Here is a 24,731-nt window from a genome sequence, read left to right on the forward strand (position 1 = left end):
TGAAAAAGCGAATTGTATTAAGCTTCGTCCAGTCAACACTCACTGATCCTTATTCAAACTTAACCTAAGAATACTAAGCCTACACCAAATTGTAAGTATTGTACAGTACACGAAAAATAATTTAATAATTTTATTTATGAAGATAGAATAATGTTTTTTATTAGATTCGACGTTATTAATTTTATAAAATCAACTAATTATGTTCATAAAATGACATATAATATATAATAATAGCCATAACATTTCCTTATACCATGTATAAGTTTTGTGTTATGGCTAGAGAAGTATAAGATTAAGCTAATAAATTCTCTAAGGCTTTGTTTTGAAAGACAGAAGCAAAAACGGCGCCAAATTTTATTCAACGTAGGCCATTGTGGCGCGTTGTATCTCGCCGCCAACAATTAAAAAGGAATTTTGTAAACCGGCGGAACAGCGCTCGAAGATCACGGTAGGTGTTTTACTTGCTTATTTTTTGTGCCAATAGCTTATTCATTATTTATTTTAAACAGAACCAACCAAGGCCAGAATGTAAAGAGATTTCCTCCAAGTACCTCAACACTGTGGCAGGCAGACGGCGGAGCCACTCGCTTGGTCGGAGCTGGAGCGGAGATTCCGGCTGGCTTCGCTACTGCTCGGCGATCCAGCTGACAAAGGGCGGCGCCACCCGCTTCCGGAATGGAGATGCCAGCTGGCTCCGTTTCTCCTCGATACTCCGGCAAACTAAGAGCTTCTTTGCTGCCGGAGCGGAGGTTCCGGCTGGCACTGTTTCTCCTTGACTCACAGAAGGCTGCATCACCCATTGTCGGAACGAGAATCCCTGTTGATCCGCTGCCCTAAGACTGAGGCAGTGCCACCCGCTTGTTTTCTGCCAGAGGGGACATTCCGGTTGCTTATCTGTACCGGCTGGCAAAAGGCGCCGAAATCCGTTGCCGGAACAGCGATTCTGGCTAGCATTTGTAATTTTGTGACTGTTTTGATCGAGGCTTTGTTGATATTATCAAATGAATAAATAAATTATGTACGAATCGTAAACAAAACATCAATGTTTTAGTAAAAATAAGAAAAAAAAGTAAAATATTAGGAATTTCAAACAAAATATAAGGTAATAGATTTTATTAGGTATGATGCATATAAATAATTAGGAAATTCTAATACAAATTATTACAAAGAGCGAATGGCATTCATAAGTTTAAACTTATACTTTTTATTTATCGTATGTTATATTCCATATAACGCACTCATATGAGCTTTATTAGGAAAACGAAATGGCAAAAATGTATAACATTTTCTTATATATTACATATGGAAATTTCTTTTCGTGTAGATTGTCTGATTTCCTCCTTAATATTGAAATATATTTTATGCAATTCAGTATCATAATAGGCTCCTAAACTCCTACACGAAAAGAAATTTCCATATGGAATATATAAGAAAATGTTATACATTTTTGCCATTTCGTTTTCCTAATAAAGCTCATATGAGTGCGTTATATGGAATATAACATACGATAAATAAAAAGTATAAGTTTAAACTTATGAATGCCATTCGCTCTTTGTAATAATTTGTATTAGAATTTCCTAATTATTTATATGCATCATACCTAATAAAATCTATTACATTTTAAATGCATTTCAGGTGTGCTATCCGCTATCTGCATCTTATAGTTGTTGCTGCCCAAACCACCCAAATCCACACCTGACCGTCCGGTGTTCGTGATTCCGGGAACTGCTGCATGCTGAATAATTCTATCTAGAGCCAAGAATGCTTCGGCCCAGGAGGGCAAGGGAAAGTAAACGGAAGTGGTAAGTATCTTACAGTTTCCCCCAATCTGCTTATGTGGCTTCAAGTAGGAATTATGATCAATCTTTGCATCTTTCAGCTCTATCCGCAATTCAAACTGGAGTCTGTTGCACTGATGGCAAACGGGAACAGTAACATATCTGTCCACGATATGACGACGGCGCATTATGGTGATTCGAGCAAGCTCGAAGGATCGCTGTATGGAATCCAGTTCCACCGGTACGTGTGACACCAGCTTTCGACCGACTCGCTTCACGACTTATCGAATTGATCAAATGCCCCTCCAAACTGCGAACTAATTCGTATGATGCCCTGAACAAGACGATATCCAGGAAGCCCGCTGCAAGGCCCGCTGTTGAATGTTCGCTGAAAAATGTTGACGAGTTCCTACGGGACCCATGTCCAACCGGTTCTAATCTGCACGCCGAAAGTGTGTACAACAAGGACACTGGATTTGCCCCAACGGAGTTCCATCGTGGACACATTGGACAAAACGTTTCGGACGCTGTATAAATCGACTTGGAATGGTAAGTAGGTAGGTTAATATACCTTTCCTATTCACAAAATACTCATTATTCATCACTCCGTTAAAATATTTGTTAATACTTAAAAGGGTTAATGTAAGCATGTGAAATTTCACGAGAATTCTTTCAAACGTCACTCCGTAATTTCTCCAGGAGTTCCTCATGAATTCCTCCTGGAGTTCCTTGGGAACTCCTCCAGGAATTTCTCCAGTAGTTCCTTGGAATATCCTCCAGGAGTTCCTCGAGAATTACTCCAGGAGTTCCTCGGGAATTCCACCAGGAGTTCCTTGGGAATTCCTCTAGGAGCACCAAGGGAATTCTTCCAGGAGTTTTTCGATAATTACTCCAGGAGTTCCTCGACAACTACTCCAGGAGTTCCTCAGGAATTTCACCAGGAGTTCCTTGGGAATTCCTCCAGGAGTTCCTCGGGAATTCCTCCTTGGTGCTCCTGGAGGGATTCCCAAGGATCTCCTGGAAAAATTCCCTTGGTGCTCCTGGAGAAATTCCCAAGGAACTCCTGGTGGAATTCCCGAGGAACTCCTGGAGTAATTCTCAAGGAACACCTGGAGGAATTTCCGTGGTGCTCGTGGAGGAATTTCCGAAGAGCTCCTGGAGGAATTCCCGAGGAACTCCTGGAAGAATTCCCTTGGTGCTCCTGGAGGAATTCCCTAGGAACTCCTGGTGGAATTCCCGAAGAACTCCTGGCGTAATTATCGAGGAACTCCTGGAGTAATTATGGAGTAATATCCCAGGAGTTCCTTGGGAATTCCTCCAGGAGCACCTCGGGAATTCCTCCAGGAGTTCCTCGGGAATTCCTCCAGGAGTTCCTCGGGAATTCTTCCAGGAGTTCCTCGGGAATTCCTCCAGGAGTTCCTCGGGAATTCCTCCAGGTGTTCCTCGGGAATTCCTCCAGGAGTTCCTCGGGAATTCCTCCAAGAGTTCCTCGGGAATTCCTGCAGGAGTTCCTCGGGAATTCTTCCAGGAGTTCCTCGGGAATTCTTCCAGGAGTTCCTCGGGAATTCCTCCAGGAGTTCCTCTGGAATTCCTCCAGGAGTTCCTCTGGAATTCCTCCAGGAGTTCCTCGGGAATTCCTCCAGGAACACCAAGGGAATCCTTCCAGGAGTTCCTCGGGAATTCCTCCAGGAGTTCCTCGGGAATTCCTCCAGGAGTTCCTCGGGAATTCCTCCAGGAGTTCCTCGGGAATTCCTCCAGGAGTTCCTCGGGAATTCCTCCAGGAGTTCCTCGGGAATTCCTCCAGGAGTTCCTCGGGAATTCCTCCAGGAGTTCCTCGGGAATTCCTCCAGGAGTTCCTCGGGAATTCCTCCAGGAGTTCCTCGGGAATTCCTCCAGGAGTTCCTCGGGAATTCCTCCAGGAGTTCCTCGGGAATTCCTCCAGGAGTTCCTCGGGAATTCCTCCAGGAGTTCCTCGGGAATTTCTCCAGGAGTTCCTCGGGAATTCCTCCAGGAGTTCCTCGGGAATTCCTCCAGGAGTTCCTCGGGAATTCCTCCAGGTGTTCCTCGGGAATTACTCCAGGAGTTCCTCGGGAATTACTCCAGGAGTTCCTCGGGAATTACTCCAGGAGTTCCTCGGGAATTCCTCCAGGAGTTCCTCGGGAATTCCTCCAGGAGTTCCTCGGGAATTCCTCCAGGAGTTCCTCGGGAATTCCTCCAGGAGTTCCTCGAGAATTCCTCCAGGAGTTCCTCGGGAATTCCTCCAGGAGTTCCTCGGGAATTCCTCCAGGAGTTCCTCGGGAATTCCTCCAGGTGTTCCTCGGGAATTCCTCCAGGAGTTCCTCGTGAATTCCTCAGGGAGTTCCTCGGCAATTCCTCCAGGAGATCCTCGGGAATTTTTCCAGGAGTTCCTCGGGAATTCTTCCAGGAGTTCCTCGGGAATTCCTCCAGGAGTTCCTCGGGAATTCCTCCAGGAGTTCCTCGGGAATTCCTCCAGGAGTTCCTCGGGAATTCCTCCAGGAGTTCCTCGGGAATTCCTTCAGGAGTTCCTCGGGAATTCCTTCAGGAGTTCCTCGGGAATTCCTCCAGGAGTTCCTCGGTATTTCCTCCAGAAGCACCACGGGAATTACTCCAGGAGTTCCTCGAGAATTACTCCAGGAGTTCCTCGGGAATTCCACCAGGAGTTCCTTGGGAATTCCTCCAGGAACACCAAGGGAATCCTTCCAGGAGTTCCTCGATAATTACTCCAGAAGTTCCACGATAATTACCCCAGGAGTTCCTCGGGAATTCCACCAGGAGTTCCTTGAGAATTCCTCCAGGATCACCAAGGGAATTCTTCCAGGAGTTCCTTGGGAATTCCTTCACGAGCACCAAAGGAATTCTTCAAGGAGTTCCTCGATAACTACTCTAGGAGTTCCTCGATAATAACTCCCGCAATTCCTCGGGAATTTCACCAGGAGTTCCTTATGAATTCCTCCAGAAGTTCCTCGGGAATTTCTCCAGGAGTTCCTCGGGAATTACTCCAGGAGTTCCTCGTGAATTACTCCAGGAGTTCCTCGGGAATTACTCCAGGAGTTCCTCGGGAATTCCACCAGGAGTTCCTAAGGAATTTCTCCAGGAGTTTTTTGAGAATTACTCCAGGACTTTCTCGAAAACTTCTCCAGAAGTTTCTCGGGAATTCCTCCAGGCGTTCTTCGGGAATTCCTCCATGAGCACCACGGAAATTCTTCCAGGAGTTCCTCGAGAACTAATCCAGGAGTTTCTTAGTAATACCTCCAGGAGTTCTTCGGAAATTCCTCCAGAAATTGCTTAGATAATTTCTCCTGAAAAACCTTGGGAATTTTTCCAGGAGTTCCTCGGGATTTTTTTAATCATAGTGGATGGACAATTCCAGCATGAGTTCTTGGAATTCTTAAAGGTATTTCTGAGGAACTTCTGGAAAAATTCCCGAGGAACTCCTGGTGTTATTTCCGAGAAGCTTCTGGGGGTTATCCCAAGTAGCTCCTGAAGGAATTCCCGAGAAACTCCTGGTGGAACTCCCGAGGAATCCCTGGATGAATTCCCGAGGAACTCCCGAAGGAATTCCCAAAGAACTCCTGGAGGAATTCCCGAGGAGCTCCTGGAAGAATTCCCGGGAAACTCCTGCAGGAATTCCAGGGGAACTTTTGGGGGATTTCCCAAGGAACTCCTGGTGAAATTCCCGAGGAACATCGGGAGTAATTGTCGAGGAACTCCTGGAGTAATTCCCAAGGAACTCCTGGAAGAATTTCCTTGGTGCTCCTGGAGGAATTCTCAAGGAACTCCTGGAAGAATTCTCTTGGTGCTCCTGGAAGAATTCTCGAAGAACTCCTGGAGAAATTCCCGAGGAATTCTTGGAGGAATTCCTGAGGATCTCCTGGAGGAATTTCTGATGAACTCTTTAGTTAACTCCTGGAGAAGTTCCCGAGGAACTCCTGAAGGAATTCCCGAGGAAATTCTGAAGGAATTCATAAGGAACTGCTGGAGGAGTTCCCGAGGAACTGCTGGAGGAGTTCCCGAGGAACTGCTGGAGGAGTTCCCGAGGAATTTCAGGAAGATTTCACAAAGAACTATTTTAGTATCTCCTGGAGGAATTCCCGAGATACTCCTAGAGGAATTTCTAAGGAACTCTTTTCAGGAATTCCCGAGGACCTCCTTGAGTAATTCCTGCTGAACTCCTGGAGGAATTCCCAAGAAACTCCTGGAGGAATGCCCGGAGAACTCCTGGAGGAATTCCCGGGGAACTCCTGGAGGAATTCCCGAGGAACTTCTGGAAGATTTCACTAGGAACTCTTTTGGTATTGTCTGGAGGAATTCCCGAGGAATTGCCGACGAACTCTTTAGTGAACTCCTGGTGAAATTTTCCAAGGAATTCCTGGTAGTATTCCCGAGGAACTCCTGGAGGAACTTCTGGAGGAATTCCCGGGGAACTCCTGGAGGAATTTCCGAGGAACTCCTGGAGGAATTTCCGAGGAATTCCTGGACTAATTGACGATGAACTCCTGGAAAAATTTCCGGGGAACTCCTGGAGGAATTCCCGAGGAAGTCATGGAGAGATTTCCGAGGAACTCCTAGAGGAATTTTCAAGGAACTTTTTCAGGAATACCCAAGGATCTCCTGGATTAATTCCCGATTAACTCTTTAGTGAACTCCTGGAGGAGTTTCCGAGGAACTCCTGTAGGCATTCCTGGGGAACTTCTGGAGGAATTCCCGAGGAACTTCTGGAAGAATTCACGAGGAACTTTTTAAGTATCTTGTTTAGTATCTGATGGAGGAATTCCTTGAGGAATTCCCAAGGATTCCCTTGAGAAATTCCCGAAGAATTCCTTGAGGAATTTCCGAGGAATTCCTGGAGGAATTCCCGAGGAACTCCTGGAGGAATTCACGAGGAACTCCTGGAGAAATTCCCGAGGAACTATTTAAGGAACTCCTGGAGGAATTCCCGAGGAACTCCTGGAGTAATTTCCGAGGAACTCCTGGGGGAATTTCGGAGGAACTCCTGGAGGAATTTCCGAGGAATTTCTGGAGGAATTCACGATGAACTCCTGGAAAAATTTCCGAGGCACTCCTGAAGGAATTTCCGAGGAAGTCGCGGAGGAATTTCCACAGAACTCCTGGAGGAATTTTCAACAAACTCTTGCAGGAATACCCAAGGATCTCCTGGATAATTACCGATCCCGATTAACTCTTTAGTGAACTCCTGGAGGAGTTTCCGAGGAACTCCTGAAAGAATTCCTGGGGAACTTCTGGAGGAATTCCCGAGGAATTTCTGGAAGAATTCACGAGGAACTCTTTTAGTATCTTGTTTAGTATCTCCTAGAGGAATTTCCGAGAAATTCCTTGAGGAATTTCCGAGGAGCTTCTGGAGGAATTCCCGAGGAACTCTTGCAGGAATCGACGAGGAACTCCTGGAGAAATTCCCGAGGAACTCTTTAAGGAACTCCTGGAGGAATTCAGGAGGACCTCCTGGAGAAATTCCCGAGGAACTCCTGGATGAGTTCCAGAGGAAGTCGTGGAGGAATTTCCGAGGAACTTTTGCAGGAATATACAAGGATCTCCTGGAGGAATTCCCGATAAACTCTTTAGTGAACTCCTTGAGGAATCCCCGAGGAGCTCCTGAAGGAATTCCCGAAGAAATTCTGAAGGAATTCCCGAGGAAATTCTGAAGGAATTCCTGAGAAACTTTCTGGAGGTATTCCCGAGGACCTGCTCGAAAAATTCACGAGCAACTCTTTTAGGATCTACTGGAGGAATTCCTGAGGAACTCCTGAAGGAATTCCAGAGGAAATTCTGAAGGGATTCTAGAGGAACTTCTAGAAGAATTCACGAGGAACTCTTTAAAGAACTCCTTGAGGAACTTCTGGATGAATTCTCGAGAAACTCCTGAAGGAATTCCCGTGGATTTGTTTTAGGATCTTCTGGATGGATTCCCGAGGAAATCCCGAGGAACACCTGGAGAAATTCCCAGGGAAATCCTGGAGTGATTGCCGTGAAGTTCCCGGAGGAATTCTCGAGGAACTTCGAGATGACATCCCGAGGAAGTCTTTGAGGAACTTCTGGAGGAATTCTCGAGAACTTCTGAAGAAAGTCCCGAGGATATCCTGAAGGAATTCCTGAGAAACTACTGGAGGAACTTCTGGAGAAATATCCGAGGAACTTCCGGAGCAATAACCGAGGAGTTCCTGGAGGATTTCCCGAGGAATTCCTACAACAATTCCCGAGAAACTCTTGGAGGAACTGCTGTGTGAATTTACGAGAAACTCCCGAGGAATTCTTGGAGGAATTCCCGGAGGGATTCCCGAAGAACTCGTGGAGGATTTATCGAGAACCTCCTGGAGGTATTTCCGATTCCTGGGTATTTCCTAAATATCTGCTGAAAGAATATTCGGGAATACCTCAAGAAACTCCTGCAAACATTTCTGGAGGAACTTCAGCAAACATTCCTGGTGAGAGTTTGTCTCGAACTCCTGAAAATTTTCCTGAAAGAATTCTTGAGGAAGCCGAGGAAGACCTTTCGGAGAAATTCTTATGTGAACTTCCGGAGGACCATCGGGAAAAATCCTGAATGAACTAATGAAAGATATCCCAGTGTATTAAAAAAAAAATCCCGGAAAAACAATTGCAAAAGAAAAGGAGGATCGAAGTAAGCATCGTCGCGATCGGACGTGTTTTGTTTTCGTCGTGTCAAGGTTTTTTCGCGTTCTTGTCCGGTTAGGTTCCCGTGATACTTTAACCGATGGTTCATCATCCGGAGTGATTTTCGTAGTCCTCAGGACTGGGTGCTGCAGGTTTCGTGAACAGTAGTGCTTTTGGTGCAGGGTTCGGTTCGTTTGTTTTCTGTATCGTGATTGAAAGCAGCCAGCCTATAGAGAAAAACCCGATTTAATCCACCTATGGTGAACAGAACCCTTCTTACACTTATTAAAAATATTGTTGTATTATGCGTATTAAGCAAATTTATTTTGTGCGATTGGCCAAAAGTTCTAGAAAATATTGTGGATTTGACATCGAGTGAAATGGTTCCCAAAATAGCATCAGACCATGGACTTACCAGTAATGCCAGATACCTCCAAGAATCTTATATGGAATGTTAAAAAAATAGCTTTCATATTCAAAATATTGTATCTTTTGTTAACTGCCAAATAATCTTGAATCGATTAACAAATGGATAAAAAAATCAGCAAGATGCACTTTGTCTAATATCTCTTAATCAGTCGAATAAATTAACTCCGAAGTACTTGGTATTCATGGTTATGGTGTTGAAAGGACAAAAATGATACATCTACTAAGTTAATCAGTTTTGGCATTAACTAGTTATTTTGGCTGTACAGTTCTTGCATTTTTCCCACAATATATAAATTTAAAGCTTTCAGTTAACATATTGTTAGTTTTCATAAAATTCCTGTGTATTTGTAATTTGTTAATTATAATTTTGTTGAAAACAATAACCTGCTAGAATACACTTTGTATGAGATCAGCATTATTTATTGAAAAATAATTTCCCATAGACTGGTCAAAAACAAATGCAAGATAACAAGTGAATATAATAAAATAAATTATTGAAATACTCTACGTAAGATATCTCAGTAATCAAATGTCGAATCGAAATAAAATTTCAGGGCCTTATACAAGCATATTGTAGCTTTCATTTGGTGCTTAGAGAACCCAAATCGGTTGACAGACGGCTGAGATATTTATTATGGTACCCTTGGTCAAAAATCTCAAAAAGTTAACCTGTATTACTCCCAAGTACTCTTTGAAAGATATCTCGGTAACCAAATGTCCAATCCTAATGAAAATGTATAGGGTTCTACTAGAATGTTGTAGCTTTTATTTGGTGCCAGGATAACCGAAATCGGTTGACAGACGGCTAAGATATTTATTATGATACTTTTGGTCAAAAATCTCAAAAGGTTTAGTTGTATAAATTCGAAGTACTCTTCGAAAGATATCTCTGTAACCAAATGTCCAATCGAAATAAAATTTCTGGGCGATCTACTAGGATGCTGTAGCTTTCATTTGGTGCCAAGAGAACCCAAATCGATTGACAAACGGTCGAAATATTTATTATGATACACTTGGTCAAAAACCTTAAAAAGTTTAGAAGTATGACTCATAAGTACTCTTCGAGAGATATCTCGGTAACCAAACGTCCAATCGAAAAAAAATTCAATAGCGTTCTACTAGGATGTAGTAGCTTTCATTTGCTTCCAAGAGAACTCAAATCGGTTGACAGACGGCTGAGAAACGTGCGTGACTTTTTTTTGTAACGCACATACACACACACACACATACACACATACACACACACACACATACAGACATTTGCTCAGTTCGTCGAGCTGAGTTCATTGGTGTATGAGACTCGGCCCTCCGGGCCTCGGATCGAAAGTCGGTTTTTCGAGCGATATTTATACCCTTCTTATGGGTGTAAGAAGGGTAAAAAGAAGAGTATTTTCACCGCTCGTCGCTGGTGAACCGTTTGGTGCTGTGCCACCCAGACATTATCTTCCATTGGAGGATTGCGTGGATTTTCTAGTATGAAGTGATGAAGTGATCCGCAGACTTTTGTGTTGGGTCAAATATGAAATCACGAGTGGTGTTTTTGGAGATTTTGATGGAGTGAGTGCAAAGATGCTGTGCGCGAGTTTTGCTTTGGCCGGATCAGATGCGTCTTCTCATAGTGATGGATCCACGTGTATCACTATCGACCAGTAGTTATAGATGGATCTGGTTATCAACATTGGGCTACAGGACGTCGCTAGTTCCATTCCTCAAGCGGATTCACGGATGAATTAACAAACTTCGGTGAGAACGTTACATGCTTTATTTTTCATTTTAACATTTATTCATACCACTACATACCTAATTTCATATTTGTATCTCAATCTCGGAGCGTTTGGTACGGTATGTCCACGCATCCTTCCCTCCCTGTAGATTCGAGAAGTGATCCGATTTAAAATAAAATGTTATGTTCATTTAAATCGAATCATTTCAAAGAATCATCTTTGCGGTAAACACTGCGCAGTAGGCCTGGCCGCTTTGATGCTTGTGTCATACCTTCGATATGCTGCAATCATCAATATTGACAAGAAAAATAATCGGGCGTAATCTAACCTGATTATTTTCCAGGATGCTTTCTTGTACTGGCTGCGAATGTGTTAGATTAGATTAGATTAGATTAGATTAGATTAGAAAAACAATTGCAAAAGAAAAGAAAAATCCTTATTGAATGTATAAGAAAATGTTATACATTTTTGCCATTTCGTTTTCCTAATAAACCGTATGAATAAATGTAATGTATAGCATAAGTAACCAGAAATAAAAAGTATAAGTTTACCCTAATACAATCAATCATTAATGCTAATGAATGATATTAGAATTCTTATATCATGTATGTGATACAACTAATGAAATCAATTACCGTTTATTTTGAATTTGCCTTCTACTTTTTCTTCTTCCAGTTAACATGATCAAGAAAAGAAAACATTATTTTAATCGAAATACTTAATTTATTAGTCATTTTTAGAGGTTTGCACTGCACTTGCATCTAAACTGGCACTATAATCTATGTAAAATTTTGGAAGGCATCTTTCGGCAAGATCTGACATCTCGAGTGGATGTACTCCAGCGGTAAGTTGGCGACGGGACGCGTTTGTTGCAGTTTCCGCACAATCAGATTGTTGTTACCGATAATCATAAGCCAATGTCGTTCCGCTTGCGAAGTAATTTGCAAGATTGCAACTAAAAATAGAAAGTTACACGTTAGCAGCTTATACTAGCAAATACACGAAAGTTCTTACCCGCCGCCTCCGTCTTCGCAAATTCCTTCATCTTTCGAGCCCCTCGCGTCGAAAATAGCACTGGTCCGCTTCCTCATCCGCTTCTTAGGGGTCTTTTCAGTGATGTCGACTTCCTCTTCCGAGTTGAAAAGAAAGCACGGGTGCGGCTCCTCGAACAAATCCTGAGCCGGGAAACGGGTTTCGGCCCGCTGGAATAAACTAGTATGCTTATGTGGCTGCGACAAAACAATAAAAAACAGATTACCTGATAAATCTTGTCGATCACTGTTAGAAAAATATTAAATTCCTGGTTTTGCTTCAGTAAAATACACTTGCGTGTTTTCAATTCGCATTTTTTGTTTGCGGAACTTCTTGATGTGGGCAAGCGCTCGATTGGCGGGAAAAATCAAACTGAAAACTTATTCAAAGTATAAGCTTAGCCTTATACTTTTTGTCCATTAGCCAAAATATATGAAAAGTATTAGTTTGGCTTATGGCAATGATGTGTTATCATAATACATAATATTAGGTGAATTTATTATCGTTATTAGGTTCGTTGTTATTGATTGTAAAAGGCGATTGTAATGGATTTAATAATTGAAATATTTTACGTGTGGATGAACTGCTACAGAATACCCAAGAAACTTTTTTGATAACCCATTCAAAGAATGTCGAGATAAATTTTTTGAACAATTTCCCGAGGTACTTCTGAATGAATTCTAAAAGGAACTTCTGGAAGAAGAACTCTCGGTGGAACTTCTGAACGAATTTCCATAGCAATGTTTGGAATAATTTTCGGAGAAACTTTTAGAGAATTCTTTGCTCTCTTATGGTACTTTTGAAGTCCTCACGATATAACTTTTGGAAGCATTCCCAGAAACTTCCAGAAGATATCCAAGAGTAATTCTTGGAAGATCTCCGGTTAAAATTCTGGAAGCATTTTAGGAGAAACTGTTGGAAAAATTTCCAGATGATCTAAAAGATTTTTTGTATTTATTATAGAGATTTTAACCTGAGAACGTCTGGAAGAATTGCAGGAAATACCTCTAGCAGCAGCAGCAGCTGAAAAAAAATACATAGAAAACACCTGATCTAAAATTCCTTTTACAGGAATTTCTGAAAAAAAAATGCATGAGTAAAATACCAAAAACTCAAGGTATACTTACGGAGAGAAATGTTCGGGAGGAATCTCTATATAAAAATTCTTAAAAGGAATATCCGTTAAGCTTAGTTATAAAAACACCTCTTAGAGGAACTTTTGCAAAAAAAAATCATTTGGAAGAATCGCATAGTATGTATTAAAATAATATTAATGAATGTTCGTATATTTCAGACTGACCGCGCAGCCGTCTTCCAGTGCTATGAAAAAGATTGACTCCCGCACCAAATACACCATGTACAGGACTCTGATAGGACTGGTGGTATTCTACGGGCATGAGATCTGGACTATGCTCAAGGAAGATAGCAAGTGTTCGAGCGTTGGGTGCTAAGAACTATCTTTGGCGGTGTGCAGCGGAACAATGTGTGGCGGTGAAGGATGAGCCACGAGCTCGCTGCACTCTACAGCGATTCAAGCATCCGGAAGGTGGCAAAAGCTGGAATGAAACGATGAGCAGGGCATGTTGTGAGAATGCCGGACAACAAGCCTACGAAGCCGGTGTTCGCAAGAGATCCGTATAGTACAAGGAGACCTGGAGGGTAGCATGCAAGATCAGGTGCAGAACGATCTGGATGTAAACGCGCGGAACGATCAAATGTAAAACGCGGCCGACGATGGAGCAAATGTGTGCGAATCGAGTGTTGTAGCGAGGAATTGTTGAATCAGTTTTATTATAACATGTAATAAATACTTAATAAATAAATGAATGCTATGAAAAATGACCAGAAGTGACCAGAACTCCTCAACGAAGAAAAAAGAAAAGAAATCCCAAAATAAACTCCCCAGGAGGAATGGGGAATATGCCCAGGACTCATAAAGAAAAATCTCTAGGAAGAACTCCTCAAAATCCTCGGAAAGAGCATTCAAGAGGAACCTATGGAAAACTCAGACCCCCGCATCGTACTCCACACGCTATGTCCAAAGGGAAGTATTATGAAAAGTGAATGTACCTCAAATTTTTTTCGCTTGAACCGCATTTTTGGACCTCTAGATTCAGAATATGTGCGATTTAAGATCATCCATCTTGGGTTTTTTCCCATACATTTTTATATGGGACGAAATTAACCGAAAAATGACTTTTTTCGGCATTTGTATGGGAAAATAGGAAAAATATAAAAAAAACCCAAGATGAAATATTTTAAGCAGCACAGATTCTGAAACTAGAGGTCCAAACCTATGATCCTAGGGAATAACATTTGAGGTACATTCGATTTTCATAATACTTCCCTTTGGACATAGCGTGCTCCAGCAAAAATCCCCAGGAATAACTAGTTTTAAAAATTATAAAGGTGAAATACTTTGAAGAAAATAGGAAAAATTGACGAATATTGGCAGGCAGGAACTCCTGGATAAAAATACCATAGAAGAATAATTCCTACTGGTAACTTCTGGAGTAAATTCTTTAGGAAAAGCTTCCGGAGAAAAAACTTACGATGGGACTTTTGGAAATAAATCATAAGGGAATCTTTTAAAAAAAAAATCAGTAGAAATAACTTAAAAAACTCCCGAAAAAAAACAGTACAATCCTGATCGTAGAAAATATTGATAAGGAACTATAGTAGAAAAAGGGTAAATCGTCCAAGAAGAGCGATTGAATCATTTTTAGCGCACTTAAACTTTGTAGCGACTCAAACAGACCAAAATGCGCGCGGAAACAATTCGAAGTGAATTCTTTCCGCCGGGAAAAATGTGTGTAGAGATGTTTTTCCTTTCCGTGCCAAAATCCGCTGCCGGGTTTACACTTCGGGAAAATTGTCATCCATGTTTTCCGTCACGGGATTTGAAATTCCGCGCTCCATTTAAAATGCACAGGCGTCAAAATCCCGTGGCACATTTTCCGAACTGTAAACCAGCCTTTACGTCTGTTTGTCTGTGATATAGACCTCAAATGTCAAAGTAGAACTATTTACCATTTTACTTATTTCGAATTTTCTCATTATTGGCCTCCTAAAGTGAGGTTAAGTTTTGTGAAATCCCATTTCGTATTTTAGTGATTGAGTCGTTTCAGATGAAATTTAATGTGGGATCGGGGTAGAAAAATTCATTTAATCGAAAAATTTATCAAAAAAATAAATGATTAAACCGATGAGGAACTGGTATTTCCCTTTCAAACTTCCAAATTTTCACGACATAACCTCTACTTTTAATCGCCAATACCGCATTTAGTTCACTACTAGACTGCGAACCACCGACGAACCGACGTGACAGCTAGAACAAATAAATTCAAATTTGTTGTCCGCGACGCCATGATGAAAAATAGCCGAACACTATCGCCACCTGCATAACGGCTCGCGATGATTTGATAGCTCGACACCGAACCCCCGTGTGTTCATATAGGAAACGGTTCGCGTCTGCGCTGATTTGACAGAAGCGATCGCTCGCTTCGGTGGTCGACCGTTAAATTTGGGGGGGACACTTTTGAATCACCACTGTCACGTCGGTTCGTCGGAGTGTGAACTGCGACTTTATAAGTGCGAAAACGTAAATGAAAGTGCGCGATTGCATCAAATCAGGTTGATGTCTTCGGCGCACTATTGTGTTTCCAGTTCAAAACCGAATTAGCGACATTTTTTCTTTTACTTCCGCTGCTTTTGCCTTGCGTTATACACTATGTCGGAAGTGGGGCGCTGTATAGAATACCAGGTGTACAATACAGCGCCCCACTTCCGACATTGTGTTTAACGCAAGGCAAAAGCAGCGCAAGTAAAAGAAAAAATGTCGCTAATTCGGTTTTGAACTGGAAACATAATATTTCTTCAATCTATGGAGAACAAGTGCTCTGAAGACACCGAGTTAATTTGATGCAATCGCGCACTTTTATTAGCGTTTTCGCACTCGTGAAAACTAGTGCGATAGTCCAGTGGTGAACTAAATGCGCTATATTCCTTTGTTTTTCAAGTTCGAGTAAAGTATAGATAGTAGAGTAAACATAGATCCGCGGACACCGCTGACTAAAGTGTTCCAAGCGTGTAAGTAGTAATTTTCAAGAGTGCGAAGATTGAATATGACGTCATGCGCTCCATTGATGTTGTCCAAATCGTGACGTCATGCTCGTTTGGATACAGATTTTGACAGTTCGTTTGGATACAACGGATTCATCTCACGCAGATCTATGTTTACTCTACTATCTATAGAGTAAAGTACAATTTCGATTAGAATACCATGCTTGATCGTATTATTCAATATAAGCGAGATTTCGTCTTTAATTTTAGGACCCTATTTACATATTATGTAACTCATTTTGGTATCATAATAGCCAATTTTTCCGAACTGGCTCATTATGCAACTGAAATGAGTTGCATAATGAAAAATAGTTATATAATTATGAAAAAAATCATTGCATACAATTTTGTATGGAACTCGTTGCAAAACTCGATTTTTCAGCACTCTTCGTATTTATCCAACTCGGCAAGCCTCGTTTGGATAAATGTACTACTCGTGCTGAAAAAATCAACTTTTTGCAACTTGTTACATAAATAACTATAAGGCAATCCATGACGACTTTTCGCGATGGGAGTGACAGCTAAAAAATGTAAACATAGTGTGAGTACAACTTAACAAAGTTTCGTCAAGTGTCGTCGGTGCTTAACAAATTCCTTTGTGTTCAACTGTCACCCCGATCATCGGATGTCAAATATACATGGTAAACAAAAAAAAAATCAGCTGATCGCATCTGTCTCATGGATTGCCTTATTAGCTTGAGCTGTTCTATAAAGCTGAAAGAAAGTGTAGCCACGTGGTGTTTAAACAATTTCCAAAAGGAAATTCCTGGAGGGATCTCTGAAGAGTGGATTCCTGGAGAAATCTAGGAGGAAATAACTGAAGGACAGTGGGTGGTCAGACCCAAGGAAAGTAATCATTTCGGCGATATCCTCTGAGGGCTTCTCAAAAGACATGGTAAGATTTTTGGAAAACGGCTAGTGCCATTCCCCTCGCATATCTCAGCTTATGAAAACAAATTGTATTACAAATTGTATTACAAATTGTATACACTGAACAGAATTAATATTGAATATTTAATTGGCTTTTTAAGCGATGTTGAGATAATGCCATATTCTGAATCTGCATGCCAAACTGAGCCAAAATCCAAATTTTCATGAATTTTGGAGCCCGGGAACCTATTTAAAAATCAACTTGAAGTTTGTATGGGAGCGATTTGTCGAATCACCCCTCGTCGGATTTTGTACTGGGCGGAGCTGTCAAGCAGTTGCCCAGCTGTCAAAAGGTGATTTGAATAAATCTTTTTGAAATTAATTTAAGGTATCAAAACAAAGTTCTAAAAATCTGAAAAAAATCATAGTGGCTTAGAAAAAGGTGCTCTTTCGTTTAAAAATATAAAATCATTGAATTTTTCTTAATTTAAAAACCCAATTAAAATGAAATGAAATGAAACGAATGACACTGCCATTTTTAGCGTGCATCACTGCGTGTGAGAGTGGACTCCGTTCACGACTGATTTCACGATACCTTACCTTTTCCATATCAACATACCTTTTTCCCTTGCGTTTTCGTGCGCAAGCGATTCGTTCGGTTCTTCGTCAAGTTTCGATCCAGCAGCCGCCAGCCAGGGATGCCGGGTCAACTTTTGAAAAATTTGAGAGGATTTCGAAAATTTTGTGTGGAAAAGCGTAGATTCGTAGACCGTTAATTGCAGTAAAATATATGAAGAATTCAGGAAATATTTCAAAATACTACAAATTCTGGTTAATGCTTTGTCTAGATTTACAGGATTCTGTCAGAATAACTTATCTTCTAAAAATTATAAAGATTTAATCTGGAAAAGTTAGATGAATTTGAAAAGTTGGCAACGCTTCGTCCAGCCTCGGCTTGTTGTTTCATCGCGTTTTCCGTTTCGCACCTTACCTTCATTCGTTCGTGATTCTTTTCTTCGACCGGACCCAAAGTATCTAAATATAATCTAAATAATAAATCTAAATGGGTATTTAGATACGTTGGACCGGACCGCCGTCGCGAAGCCTGCAGCAGCCAGCCAGCCAGCCAGCAGCCGTTCGTTCTCGTTTTGTAGTCGCGCAGCCATCGTCGTCGGGGTGCTGTTCCAGTCGCAGTCAGTGAAGGAAAAAAAAAAACTACTCTTGTGTGTCAGATTGTTCAACCTCTTTTGCTCCAAAACATGGCGACAAAATTGTACTGCTGCTGGCAGAAGTGTTTGTGCTAGGGAGAATCCGAGGGGAGAACGAGTGAAAAATCGGCCCTCTGTGCCGATCTGTGTCCTTTTCTTCTTTCCTGGTTCACCGTCGTTTCGGGGCGTTGTTTTTTCCGCTTCCGCCGGAGGACGACGGATTGAGTGTGCTAGTACAGTAGTTGGTCGTCGGTTCGTCGTTTTTGTGTCGGTCGTTACCGATTCTATAACATTCCCCAGAAAACCATTCCCCAGAATACCAATCCCCAGAATTCCATTCCCCAGAAAACCATTTCCCAGAATGTACCATTCCCCAGAATGTACCATTTCCCAGAAATCCATTCCCCAGAAATCCATTACCCAGAATGCACCATTCCCCAGAAATCCATTCCCCAGAATGTACCATTCCCCAGAAAAGCTTAATATACTCGTCTAAAAAGTTTAATTCGATACACAAACAGTACAATGTTGATCATAATGATATGTTATAGGCAAGGATTTTAACATTATAGTGTTGTTTCTTATACGATATTTCCATAAAAATATTCTACAATGGTTCAAACGTTTAATTACCATTGTACACAGTTGCATGTTGATCTTTAAACCTATCTTGAAAGTTCACTAACTGTCCATTCCAGTTGCGTTGCTATAAAATGTTTTGTTTTTGACAGATTTGTGAAAATTGTGCAGCACTTGTTTCACGATGAATAAAGTTTTAAAAGTGATGTGCAAAATTTATAGAGAAAATGCATTTTCTTTTGATGTTGTTCAGTGTACAAGATGCTAATGGACCAGTTTATGGTCGGTTTATATTAAAAAGATTTTTCTGTCGAAAACTTTGAGTTACTCGGAAAGACTCAACTGACCACGTTTTTCTACGCAAATGGTTGGAGGAATCCATCCCAATGGATGTTCCTAATTATTCGCTTCAAAGGCCCTTCATTCATGCGGTATGAGAAGGGCTTTCATCATTATTCCAATACTATGGAATAGAAAAAGTGATCATAGGTATAAGCAGTTTTAATGCCAGCAATTCTAAATATTTTTAATGAAGAAGGAAAAAGGTATCATTGTTTTCCTTTTGGCTTTCAAAAACCCAACAATGTTCCTTCTTTTAAAACAATTTTTGTCTTAGAATTAAGGCAATTAGTATTTTTTTTGGAATTATAACTGCTTACATTTTCAACATAGATTCTCCCTTCTTTTCTACATAGGCTGTTCTTTCAAATTGCACTTTTCAGGAAATTATGGGCATTATTGCAACCACCGGTGTTAAATTGATGTTATATTTATTATATATTTTTTTTCAAATTTCTAAACACCTGTGCTTGTGGTGCCGATAATTACCTAAACATTGCAACTCGAAAGAACAGCCCATGTAGAAAAGAAGGGAAAATCTATGTTGAAAAAGTAAGCAGTTGTGATGCCGATAATTTCCTGAAAAGCGCAATTCGAAAGAACAGCCTATGCAGCAAAGAAGGAAACATCTATGTTGAAAATGAAAGCAGTTATAATTCCTATAATTGTACCAATTGCCTAAATTCTAAACAAAAAGCTGGGTTTAAAAAAAGGAACAGTGTTGGGTTTTTGAATGCCGAAAGGAAAACAATGTCACCACAGACAAACAGACGTAACACTACGAACATTTTTCGATTCAAATTTTAGTCTCGGAAACAGATTCGCTTAATTCTAAAAGGACTGAATTTGGCCAACCATCAACTAGGTGGCAGTAGTGTCAAACTCGAACAAAAACGATGCGAGCGCCGCGGATTGGCAGTTGGTCAACCCTCAAATAAACCGTTAAATCGAAGTACGATGGCAATTATCAGAGTATTACGTTTCCTTCTTCGTTAAAAAAATGTTTGAGTCGTTATAAGAATTGTTGGCATTACAACTGCTTATATGTTCATCAACAATTTTCCCTTCTTTTGCATAGGCTGTTCTTTCGAGTTGCACTTTTCAGGAAATTATCGGCATCGCAGGGCCCATATAGCCGAGGCGGTAAACGCACGGGTATTCAGCATGACCATGCTGAGGGTGACGGGTTCGATTCCCGGTCGGTCCAGGATCTTTTCGTAAAGGAAATTTCCTTGACTTCCTTGGGCATAGAGTATCTTCGTGCCTGCCACACGACATACACATGCAAAATGGTCATTGGCAGAGGAAGCTCTCAGTTAAAAACTGTGGAAGTGCTCATAGAACAATAATCTGAGAAGCAGGCTTTGTCCCAGTGAGGACGTTACGCCAAGAAGAGGAGAGAGGAGGCATCGCAACTGCGTATATACTTTTTTAACATAGATTCTCCCTTCTTTTTTGCATAGGCTGTTCTTTCGAATTGCACTTTTCGGGAAATTATTGGCATTACAGCCTCCACCGGTGTTAATTGCTAAAATATTTATTTAATATTTTTTTCAAATTTCTAAATACCTGTGCTTGTGGCAGTCCTGCAAAATATCAGTCTCAGTGCCTGTTTTTCAGCCGAAAATGAATGACTGCGGCGGTCGTTTTCAGTTCCTCGATGTGAGAACTGACAGAGTCCGAGAGCTCCATTCGTGAGCGACCCAACAAGATCAATTCCCAATCATCCACACACTACTCATGCTGAAAAGCCATTCGTCTCAAGCGGTGGCTTGTGAGAGTGAGTGCCCTATACGTTAGCACGGGTGAAAACACTCAACTACAGAAAATTGAATGGAAATTTAGCCCTGTCAGCTCTCGCTTTCAGCACGCTGCGTACGAGTGTGAGTACCTATTTCATTTCGCTCCCGTGTTGCTGATCGGAAAGCAACTTTGACAGGAAAACCAAAACGGAGAAAATGAAAAAAGCAAAATATCGCTATCATAAAGGCCTGTCGAAAAATTGCAACACTGGCTTGTGGTGCCGATAATTACCTGAATAGTGTAACTCGAAAGAACAGCCTATGCAGAAAAGAAGGAAAAACTACGTAGAAAATGTAAGAAATTTTGATGTCGATAATTTACTGAAAAGTGCAATTCGAAAGAACAACCTATGCAGAAAAGAAGGAAAAATGTATGTTGAAAAAGTAAGCAGTTGCGACGCCAATAATTATACCAATAATCTAAATTGTAAATGCAAATCATGCTTACTTCCAAAGTTTTTAAGAATTTTTGGCAGGATGTTTCTTTCGGTGATTTCTTACGATTAAATATTTGATTTTTAGCGATTAATATAAACCATTCAGGGTCTCCAGTTAGCTTAGTGGTTAAGGCTATGGATCGCCAATCCGGAGACGGCGGGTTCGATTCCCGTTCCGGTCGGGAAAATTTTCTCGACTCCCTGGGCATAGAGTATCATTGTACTTGCCTCACAATATACAAATTCATGCAATGGCAGGCAAAGAAAGCCCTTCAATTAATAACTGTGGAAGTGCTCAAAGAACACTAAGTTGAAGAGAGGCAGGCCAAGTCCCAGTGCGGACGTAGAACCATAAAGAAGAAGAAGATAAACCATTCAGAAATAAAACAATAGTTTTATTTTCTTTCTGGGGAATGGTACATTCTGGGGAATGGAATTCTGGGGAATGGTACATTCTGGGGAATGGATTTCTGGGGAATGGTACATTCTGGGGAATGGGTTTCTGGGAAATGGTTTTCTGGGGAATGGTACATTCTGGGGAATGGAATTCTGGGGATTGGTTTTCTGGGGAATGGTTTTCTGGGGAATGTTATAGAATCGTCGTTACCTAGGTCGTCGTCGTTGTCGGGGAAAGAATTTCCGGGATTTTTCACGGGGTGCGACACGGTTTTTTTTCCGTGGTGAAGAAAACAAAGTGCAATTTTTTATGTAAGTGCCGCTGTAAGAGAAGAAAACGAAGCCGAGAGGGAGTGGATCCTCCAGGTGCTTCTGGCTAGTTTGGGATTGTGTGTGTTCACGGGAGAACGGGGAAGAGGAAAAACAGTGAAGAAAGAAGCGACAAAAGCAAACGGGAAACGAGTCGTGATGTGCGAAAAGTAGCTCGGTTGCTGCTTTTAATTTCTGGATCGCTTGCTGGTGGAGGGTCCCCTCCGGATGGTTCCCTGAAGGGGTTTCGAGTCTGTGAGCTGGAAAAACGGCCATTAATAATTTATCAATCTGTGCGGGAGGTGTTTTTGATTGAAGAAATGAGTGGCATTTGAATTGAGAATTGTTAAGTGTTGATTGCAATCCGACAGGAAGAAGCCAGAAAGCGAATCCGGAGAGTTCCGAAGAAAAAGAAAAAATCAAGTTCCTCTCATCACAAAAAGTTTATGTGCTGACAGATGTAAAAAATAAGGTTCCTCACTAGACCGGGACCATCTGCGAAAAAACATTTCCGGAGGATCCACCCGTCTTCGCCGTCGTCTCCTGCCCAAAGTGTTCCTCCTCCTTTCCCCTTCTGTCTCAGCAATTGTCCAAGAATTGCACCTTTGCAAAATCGCAAAGAGAACGAACATTCATCTTCCATTTTTCCTGTATCATCATCATCGTCCAACCATCTATCCAGAGGCCAACAGCAGCAGCAGCAGCAGCAGGAAGGCAGAAGAGAGAACCTGCTGCACTCACACAATCTCACGTAGGAGTTTCTTCCAGACCCGTGCCGTGGTGCGGCCCAGAAGGGAAAATTGCATCCATCGGTTCGTTGTCGTCGTCGTAGTCTGTTGGTACAATTTTAATTCAAGCATAACATGTGAAAAGGGAATTACTATTGAAATGAAGTACGTTATTGAGGAATGGATGGAATTTCCGTTGTAGATTTCCTGCTGGGGATGTCTCCAAGAATTTTTTTTTTTGTAAAGCAGGATTTCATTCGCGATACTTTCATCATGAAAGTGTCATGAATGTTTTCTGTGGATTCCAGCCTATTAATATCCTTGAATTGATCCCAAAAGTCCCATAATTTATATAGGCAAATAACCCACGATGCAAACAACCAAATCAAAAGGGAAACTCTTTGCTTTCATGTGATAGTGACCTAACGATACTGTTTTTAAAATATTCTTTACCGTAGACACCGTGCCTAGAAGTTTTCCGGGGGATTGCTCTAGGGATTCGATCTATGATTTTGTACAGAAACTTCTGAAGGATTCTCAGAAGGAGCTCCTGGAGGATTTGAAAAAGAAACTTCTAAATTGTTCCCAGAAGGAGTTTCTTGAAAATTCCTAGAGAAAATCTGGAAGATTCTCGTAAAAAAACTGTGGAAAACCTGGAGGATTCCCTCATAGGATTCCCTGGAAAGAACTCTTGAATAATCCCTTAAAAAAAACTTCTGAAGGATTCCTACCAAGGACTCTTGAGGGATTTTCAGAAGCAGATTATGGAGGATTTCCACAAACAATTACTGGAAGATTTCAAAAACTGAACATGCAGAGGTATTTCAGCAGAAACTTCAAGAGTATTCCTGAAGAAATAATGCTGGTAGGATTTTAAGAAGAATATATTGGAGGTTTTGTAAAAGACAATCCTGAAGAATTCTCAGAAGAAACACCTGGAAGATTCCCAAAATGAATTCTTGATGGATAGCACGGGATAATCAGTAAGAAATCCTTGAGTATGTCTATAGATAAGTTTGCAGGGAATTCAGTTCAAGCACTTGTAGGACATGTTTATGTCATGTTTATGGATTAATTTCCTAATGTTCAAACATCTTCTGGAATCATAAGAAGAACTTCTTTGGAATTTCCGGAAGAGTTCCCAAAAAAACTCCTAGGTGAATCCCAGAAGTACTTCAGGTTTTTTCTACCTTGCACTCTTCGATGCGCATTTCCGAAAATATTTCCTAAAAGAATGCTAGAAGAAACTCTTTGAAGAATCTCAGATGAAACTCCTAAGTGTAGGATCTAGTTAGTGTCCACGTCACTACACTAAGGAATCCCGGATTTTATTATAGGTATTCCAGAAAGAGTTTCTGAAGAAATTTCTTAAACAGTTCTTGGAATAATACTCCTAGTAACTTCTGGAGAAATCCCCGGAGAAGTTCCGGGATGAATTTCAGGAAAACTTCTTGGGTAGAAACTCCAGGATTTTTGATAAACTTAAAAGACATCTGAAAATTTAAGACTTAATCATGCGGAACCGCACGAGATTACCGCGACTAATTTCAGAAACGTTCTTGGAGACATTTCAGCAGGAACCCCTAGGGTAGTTCTAGAGAAATACCAAGAGATTACACCGAAAAATCTCATGGGATGTTCTGTAGGTATCCCGAAAGAAATCAATGAAGGAATTCCAAGAGAAACCTCAGAAGAAACGCATGGAGCAATTCCTGGTTGAAATTTTAATGGAAATCCCAAAGGAACTCCGAATTAACCCCCGGAGAAACTACTGGTAGTTTTTTCCCGGAGAAACTCCTAGAGGGATATAAGGAGGAAGTTCTGTGCAAAACCCAGACGGAACTTTTTAAGTAATCTCAATCCAAGTTTATGCAATGGCAGACAAAGGGAGGCCTTCAATCAATTACTATGAAGGTGCTAATTTGATGATATTTCAGCGGGAATGTAGAGCCAGTAAAAAGAAAATGACGTAGAAGTTTTTTTTTTGCTGGCGAACATATCGTTTACGATGTAACTTAATCATTGTCATTCATATGTGCTAAAGAATTCAAATACTTTGAATGATTTTGATTATTGATTGATTCGATTTTCACAGATGATTAACTATTATGATTAAATTGATAGGGAGACAATGCTATGTTTGTTGTTTTCCGTTTCTCTTTCATCATAATTCGCCTCAAAACTTTAGAGATGACAATCTCATCTTCCAGTAGACTGATTGAACTGTAAACTTAATCGATTGTTTATTGCATCTTAACGCTGGAGTAATTGAGCTGTTGTAACACGTTCAAGAAAGCTTGTTTTGGAACTCAGCATTACCGTGGTAC

General features: G+C 41.1%; 1 protein-coding gene and 1 long non-coding RNA gene across 8 annotated transcripts in view; both read left to right on the forward strand.

Annotated features, from left to right (window-relative positions):
* The first annotated feature begins 1,399 nt into the window (after positions 1-1,399).
* Positions 1,400-13,456, forward strand: LOC134291512 (uncharacterized). The gene is made up of 3 exons (XR_009999125.1): positions 1,400-1,802; positions 1,880-2,327; positions 12,909-13,456. It is a non-coding gene; the product is annotated as an uncharacterized LOC134291512 (long non-coding RNA).
* Positions 13,457-17,667: 4,211 nt separating this feature from the next.
* LOC109401275 (protein enabled) overlaps positions 17,668-24,731 on the forward strand; it is a 111,452-nt gene continuing 104,388 nt past the window's right edge. For 3 of the 7 annotated variants that reach the window (XM_062842748.1, XM_062842749.1, XM_062842750.1), the window contains exon 1: positions 17,671-21,679. The gene's annotated coding sequence lies outside the window, so the exon portion shown is untranslated. Of the gene's footprint in view, positions 21,680-24,731 lie in introns of all 7 variants that reach the window. The other 4 variants (XM_062842746.1, XM_062842751.1, XM_062842747.1 and 1 more) reach the window with 4 other exon arrangements.

The sequence above is a fragment of the Aedes albopictus genome, chromosome 3, assembly GCF_035046485.1.
Source record: "Aedes albopictus strain Foshan chromosome 3, AalbF5, whole genome shotgun sequence".
NCBI lineage: Eukaryota > Metazoa > Arthropoda > Insecta > Diptera > Culicidae > Aedes > Aedes albopictus.